This window comes from Sapajus apella, unplaced genomic scaffold (assembly GCF_009761245.1).
Source record: "Sapajus apella isolate SASKATOON/1434 unplaced genomic scaffold, GSC_monkey_1.0 scaffold110, whole genome shotgun sequence".
In the NCBI taxonomy this organism is placed as follows: domain Eukaryota; kingdom Metazoa; phylum Chordata; class Mammalia; order Primates; family Cebidae; genus Sapajus; species Sapajus apella.
Genome location: NW_022437050.1, coordinates 5,859,310 through 5,866,960, shown reverse-complemented (window position 1 = coordinate 5,866,960; position 7,651 = coordinate 5,859,310). Strand labels below are relative to the sequence as shown.

The following is a 7,651-nucleotide window of genomic DNA, read 5'->3' as shown; positions in this document are numbered from 1 at the left end:
TGTTGCCCAGGCTGTTCTCAAACTCCTGAGCTCGAGTGATCTGCCCATAATGGCCTTCTAGAGTGCTGAGACTAAGGCATGTGCTGCCATACGCCACCCAAAATAATTTTATTTAATGAAGTGAAAACCTTTTATGCTTAATAAAATATGAATCTATTGAACACTGTTTCATTATTCCAGTGTTTGGTTTTAGCATCTGGTTCTGAGGTTCAGATACTTGGTTTTAATGGCTGTCATTGCTGAAAACGCTTTTCACAAAGATGTAGATCCCGGTAGGAGAAGCACTTTATTGGTTGCATGGAGTCTGATTACTCATGGTACTTAATGTAGTCAGTTCCATGAAGATGTCAACTCCTCAAAGATTCCTTGTCTGACTCACCCCTTTCTCCTCTGCATGCACATGTATGTATTCTCCCCCACTGTGTGTGCGTGCGTGCGTGCGTGCGTGTGTGTACTGAACTCCATTGTGCTGTACTTTATTTGCTCCAGTGCGTAACTCCCTCAGTAGAATGCGCTCCTTGAGGGCGAAGAGCAAGCCTTACTTGGCTGATAAGTGCATTCTTGACCTAGGAAAAATAGAGATTCTTGGATTCCCTTAGTGAAAGGAAAGAAAGTCCACTGAATGTGCCTTGTGCTTTTATTTTGCTGAGCTTTATTGATTGGCAGGGGTTCCAGTGTAAACTCCTTAGATTTAAGGGGTTCCATCTTAAAATCCGTCTTTCTGGACCTTCTGTATGTCATTTGGGCCTAGGGTTGGGGAGGACCAGCATCTTTGACAACTGGAAGACACAGATGGCCTGGAAGCCCACAGTCCTGTGGTCCCTGACTAAGCATTTGTGAACAGTCAGGTACCCGGGCCTTTTACCTGAAGAGTGCTGGGGATGAAGTATCACCATTTTTTGAGGTGACTGAACAGAGAGCTGAAATTTCTGAAGCTACTTCTGGATTGTTCACAGCCTTCTTAAGCCCTGTGGCATGTCAGTGACTTCTCTCCCCTAGAGAATGAGTTGACAGGTTTCACTGGAGGAACCATTCAGAAGTAAGGGAGCAGTTTGTACTGTGTTCTGCTTCTGAGACAAGGCTGGGTGGAAGTCAGCAACTGAAATCTAGCATGCATTGGGACAGACGCCTTCCTGTTTGTAAGGAAGGCAAGGAAACGAAAGCAGAACCCGATGACTTGGGCTGTGGGCTCAGACCTTCTTTCGGATTATTTGCCAACAAACCCAGAAGTTTCAAGATTTATTGTCACTTGCTAGACTTGAAGGAGGTGATGGCTGGATACATTTGTCTACTGGTTCTTGAGAAAGCTACGTTTATGTGAAGAAATTGCAGCTCCCTGATAGGGTCAACTACAATTGAATTTAATCTTCTACTCTATTCATTAATAATTATTTAGGCAGCAGAAAATGGATAAAGGAAGATTGAAGTGTTTTATTTTATTTTAGATAGAGTCTTGCTCTATTCCCAGGCTGGAGTGCAGTGGTGTGATCTCAGCTCACTGCAACCTCCACCTCCTGGGTTCAAGTGATTCTCCTGCCTCAGCCTCCAGAGTAGCTGGGATTACAGGCGGGCACCACCACACCCAGCTAATTTTTTTGCATTTTTAGTAGAGACACGATTTCACCATGTTGGCCAGGATGTTCTTGATCTCCTGACCTCGTGATCCACCCATTTTGGCCTCCCAAAGTGCTGGAATTACACGTGTGAGCCACCATACCTGGCCCAAAGTGTTTTCTTTATATTGCACAGTGAAGAAGACCTCATGAATAATCAAAACACCTTGATGTATTTCGAGGACGAAAGGGCATCGTAAATTTAACCAGCAACCTCCCTGATGACATGAAGAACGTGGCCTGATGGCTGCTTGTTAACAGACTACCCAGCACACATGTTCCTTTTCCACTGAGAGGGCGAGAGCTGCCTGCCTTGTATTTGGGATGATGGTGAACTCCGCAGGTTCCCCCCTGATCAGAAAGGCACGAGGTGATAAAAAGTGTGGTCCCACTTGATAGCCACGGTACACTATTCTTTGTGTTTTGAGGTTACTTGCCAAAGTGTACTTAGCCTTCCAAAATGGTCCTTTGGGGCTTTCTTGTAAACCACAGATTGAAGAATGTGGTTATCATGTTAAACATGCAAGAGGCTGGGCACCATGGCTCACGCCTGTAATCCCAGCAGTTTATTTTTATTTTTTGTTTGTATATTTTTTTGTTTGAGACTGAATCTTGCTCTTGTCACCCAGACTGGAGTGCAGTGGCACAATCTCGGCTCACTGCAATCTCTGCCTCTTGGGTTCAAGCAATTCTCCTGTCTCAGATTCCCAAATAGCGGGGATTACAGGCATGCACCACCATACCTGGCTGATTTTTGTATTTTTAGTAAAGAAGAGGTTTCACCATATTGCCCAGGCTGGTCTCCAACTCACCCTGAGGTGATCTACCCACCTTGGCCTCCCAAAGTGCTGGGACTATAGGCACCGGTAGTCCCAGCTACTCAGGAGGCCAAGGTGGGAGATCACCTGAGCCCAGGAGGCAGAGGTTGCAGTGAGCCAAGATCTCACTACAGCCTGGGTGACAGAGTAAGACCCTGTGTCAAAAACAAAAAAGAAAAGAAAAACAACCTTAAAACATTCAAGAGCATTTCCTCCTAATATATGTAAGCATTTGTTGAGTTTAGGAGCAAAGCCTAGCTGTGCCTGAGGGTAGAGAATTACAATTTAGTGAAATGTACACTATTTAGAAGAGAGGGTACGTTTTAAAGACACTACACAGAGAGAGCTCTGAATCTTCAACTCCCCCAGCCAGCTGTTTGCTTGCCTTATTTTAATTATGGGTTTCGTATCTAGCTACATAAGTCTTTTCAAAAGACATTTCAGATATGTTCTCTGGGGCCCTTGGGCCCTTCAGTAAGAAGTGCCCTGGCTGAAAACCCACACATTCACCTGCAAAAGAAGCACTGTGATGGAGAGAGTGAGCAGAGGACCTTACAGTGGCTCTCACACACAGGTGGCTCCAGCTTGGCCAGTTCCTTTTGCCCTTGTGGGCCTGTGCCTTACTTCAGAAGTGGGGTTTCTTCCCTTATGAAGAAGACCCATGAATTAATAACAGAATTGTCAGGAATGCTAAAACTGTCTAAATGCCATGTATTGTTTTCAAGCTGTTAACTCCTGGAGGGGCTGGGTTGGCATTGTTTCCAAGGTTAGGATCCAAACACCAGCTCATCTATTCTCCAGCTGTTGTTTATCCTCCAGCTTCCTACAATAGTCAGGCACAAGGTCTTATAAAAATTTTGAGTTTGTGCTGCTATATGTTTTGGTGGGTAATAGGCACATTAGTAATGTCACCTTTGTTTACTGAATGGGATGTAGGTGGGGGACCAGAGCACATCCGCATCCCTAAGAAATAGTGACATTTAAATGTAGTATGTTCCATCAGCTTCTGTCTGCTGCACCCACCCCAGCCCATTGATTGAGCCTTTTTTTTTTTATTATTTTATTTTTGAGACAGAATCTAACTCTGTCACTCAGGCTGAAATGCAATGGTACGATCTCTACCCACTGCAACCTCCACCTCCCAAGTTCAAGCAATTCTCCTGTCTCAGCCTCCCAAGTAGCTGGGATTATGGCACCAGCCACTATGCCCAGCTAATTTTTGTATTTTTAATAGATATGGGGTTTGGCCAAGCTGGTCTCAAACTTCTGACCTCAAGTGATTTGCTTGCCTTGGCCTCCCAAAGTGTGGGATTATAGGTATGAGCCACCATGCCCAGCCTGATTGAGTCTTTTTACAACATCCCACCGGAAGGGTCAGGTTCACAGCTTCCTCGGCAGTCTATTCCATTTTTCATCCTTTTTAATTTTTTTTATTAGATAGTACACCATATAGTACAAAATTCAGAACATACGAAAGGGCCAGGCGCAGCGGCTCATCTCCACACCCACCAGTCTTCCTCCCATTTTCTCAAGTCAGTCCCCTTTTCTTCCTGTCCTTGCCCACCATTACCCTGGCCTGGGCCTCTTGGCCTCTCTCCTGAGTGGCTGTACTCGCTCCTGCTTTTTGCACATCCACTCTTTCCCCCCTCCAGTGTTTTCCACCCTGAATTTTTTTTTTTTTTAAGACATATCTGATCATACTACTTCCTTACTTGGCAGCTTTTGGTGGCTTTCAAGTGCTCATAGAATAAAGAGCAAACTGCTCGTCATGCCCCTCAAGGCTTTGCCTGAATCTGGTGCTTGCAGAACCTCCAGAGCCATTCTCACTGTGTGCAGTTCAGCCACAGGAACTAAACATGCCCGACTTTGCCTGCCAGAGTCTTCTCTTGTTGTCCATTGTCTGGAGTGTTGATCTCTTTTAACCGCCCCATCTAGTTACTGTTGACTCGTCTTTTGGATCCAGGCTTCACGTCCTCAGGCCTTCACTGTCTCCCCAGACTAGGTCAAGTCCCCCTCTACCCCACTTAAAACCGACAACACTATGTTTTCCTTCACTATAACTTGTTAGGATTATAATTTCCACTTAATATCTGTGATCATTGGATTAATAATTTTTTATTATTGATGTGAGATACTTTCAGGTACATATGAAACCATTTCATAAACTATGAAGAATCCTAGAATAAAGGTGGTGATTATTTAAGATGCATGTTTATATATGAAGTGAAACTTTTAAGGGTGACATCCATGCTGATGAGTGATGGTCAGCAGAGGAAAGTCTTTCTTAGGAGCCCCTGGTGAACTGAACTAGATCATTCTTCAATCCAACCGAAGCGTGTTTTGGACACCAGAGTATGGGAACAGGGATTTTGCAGAAATTAACAAGATCCAGACAGGCCCTGCCAAGCAGCTCGTGCTACTGTATTTTAAAAACCCAAGATCTGCCCCCTTTGGTTTTTTTCAGGTGGCCCAGAGCATTTTAGAAAGTTTTATGCAAATTAAGTGATGGGAGCAACACTTTTTTTTTAATCTAGGGAGATAAATTTTTCCTTCTACATCCTTCTAATGATTCTTACCACCCTCCTCCTCTCCCCACTCTAATTTTTTTTTTAAGGGACAGGATCTCACTGTGTTTCCCAGGCTGATCTCAAACTCCTGGCCTCCCTCAGCCTCCCAAAGTGCTGGTATTACAGGCGTGAAACACTGAACCCTGCCGAATACCTCTTCTATTTAAAGATGTCTTTAGAAATATCCCCCCTGAAAAGGAGAGGCATCCTCTGAGAATTCAAGCCAAGTAAAGCTCATTTCACATCCCTTTTGTTGAACAGGAACTTCTGTGGTGTACACTCACCAGGAGTTGTTTTTGTGTCTGTCCTTTATCCCCAGGAAACCTGTAGGAAGTGTCAGGGACTCTGGAAAGAACATAATGGCCTCACCTGTGAAGAGCTGGCTGAAAAAGATGACATCAAGTACCGTACCTCTATGTGAGTAACAGAATTCAGAGGGGCTATGGGCTGATTCTCAACTTCCCCATTGACCTGCCTTTTGGCAGAGAGGGCATAGTGTTGTTGGAAGAACACGCTCGAGCCACCCCAATCTAGAGTGATCTTGGGGAAGTGACCTAACCCCTGAGCCTCTGTTTCTTCATTTCTGCGGCCTCGTGGCGTTATTTTGGAAGACAAATTAACATATAAATGCCTGGCACATGTGAATTCAATAAGTGATAGTCCTTTTTCCTTACTGTCTCTAAATAAGCAAGTGACATGTTTTAATTAGCTTAGACTACACTAGTGTTGCTTATGTCTGTGTTAATGGATACTGTTGGCTTAAGACAAGTAGAGTTGCCCATCTCCAGAATACAAAATGCTACGTCTGTAACAATAACTGTTACTTGTATAGTACTCTCTATGTGGCTTAGCACGTTACAAATACACACTTACTAAAATGCAGGCCAGGTGCAGTGGCTCACACCTGTAATCCCAGCACTTTGGGAGGCCGAGGTAGGGCAGATCACGAGGTTAAGAGCTCGAGACCATCCTGGCCAACATGTTGAAACCCCATCTCTACTAAAAAAAAAATACAGGCCGGGCGCGGTGGCTCAAGCCTGTAATCCCAGCACTTTGGGAGGCCGAGGCGGGTGGATCACGAGGTCAAGAGATCGAGACCATCCTGGTCAACATGGTGAAACCCCGTCTCTACTAAAAATACAAAAATTCAGCTGGGCATGGTGGCGTGTGCCTGTAATCCCAGCTACTCAGGAGGCTGAGGCAGGAGAATTGCCTGAACCCAGGAGGCGGAGGTTGCGGTGAGCCGAGATCGCGCCATTGCACTCCAGCCTGGGTAACAAGAGCGAAACTCCGTCTCAAAAAAAAAAAAAAAAAAAAAAAAAAAATTAGCTGGGTCTGGTGGTGTGTACCTGTAGTCCCAGCTACCCGGGAGGCTGAGGCAGGAGAATTGCTTGAACCTGGGAGACGGAGGTTGCAGTGAGCCAAGATCACACCACTGTACTCCAGCCTAGCGCCTGGCGACACAGCGAGACTCTATCTCCAAAAAAAAAAAAAAAAAAAAAAAATTAGCTGGGTGTGGTGGCGCATGCCTATAATTCCAGCTACTCAGGAGGTTGAGGCAGGAGAAGTACTTGAATCCCAGAGGCAGAGGTTGTAGTGAGCCCAGATCGTGCCACTGCACTCCAGCATGGACAAGAAGAGTGAAAATTCCGTCTCAAAAAAGAAAAAGGAAACATGCAATGATTGAAGCAATACTGAAGTTTCCTTCTCTCTCTCTCTCTCTCTCGACAGCCTAGCCTTGCCACTCAGCTTAGGGAGCATATCTATCTCCTTAAGTTATTCAGAGATTGTCTCACAGCCTAGCGTGGTAGCTCATGCCTGTAATCCTGGCATTTTGGGAGGCCAAGGCAGGCAGATCACTTGAGCTCACAAGTTTGAGACCAGCCTGGACAACATGGCGAAACCTCATCTCTACAAAAATAAAAAAATAAAAAAAATAAAAAATGTTATCCAGGAGTGGTGGGCACACATTTGTAGTTCCAGCTACTTGGAGGGCCAAGGTGGCAGAATCACTCGAACCTAGGAGGTCGAGGCTGCAATGAGCTGAGATCTTGCCACTGCAGTCTAGCCTGGGAGACAAAGTGAGACTGTCTGAAAAAAAAAAAAAAAAAAAAGAGATTATCTAACTGCTTCACCCTTCCCTGAAGGTGGTGTTCTCATCTGCATGATTATAACTAGACTGTGGCCACATTTACACTCAAACCCAAAGGAAGTGGGAAGTAGACAAGCTGCTAGGAAGGCGGCTTTTCTTGATGTTGTAAGTGATGCAGGAATTATATATATCTCACTTTTGCTTATACCCCATTGGTCTTAACTGTCACATAGGCAAGGCAAGCACCATATGTAGCCTGTAGTTGGGTGACTTTATGTTCAGTTTAAATATGAAGGATATGGAAGGGGTTTGGTCCTCAGAAAATGAAGTGGGCAATGGCAATTTGGGGTAATAAACAGTCTCCCAAGTATGCAGTACAGGTAGGTATCATTATCTTCATCTTACAGATGAGGCCCATGTAACTTGCCCTTGGTTGTAGGACCTTGAGACAGAGAGGTTATCTGGATTATCTGAGTAGACCCAATCTAATTACGAATCCTTAAAATCGAAGAGCCCTGGCCAGGTGTGGTGGCTCAAGCCTGTAATCCCAGCACTTTGGGA

General features: G+C 44.9%; 1 protein-coding gene across 1 annotated transcript in view; it reads left to right on the top strand.

Moving 5' to 3' along the window:
* The first annotated feature begins 5,099 nt into the window (after positions 1–5,099).
* Positions 5,100–7,651, top strand: part of LOC116537461 (E3 ubiquitin-protein ligase RNF216) — a 35,552-nt gene continuing 33,000 nt past the window's right edge. Inside the window, exon 1 of the mRNA XM_032259639.1 lies at positions 5,100–5,415. The gene's annotated coding sequence lies outside the window, so the exon portion shown is untranslated. The remainder of the gene's footprint in view (positions 5,416–7,651) is intronic.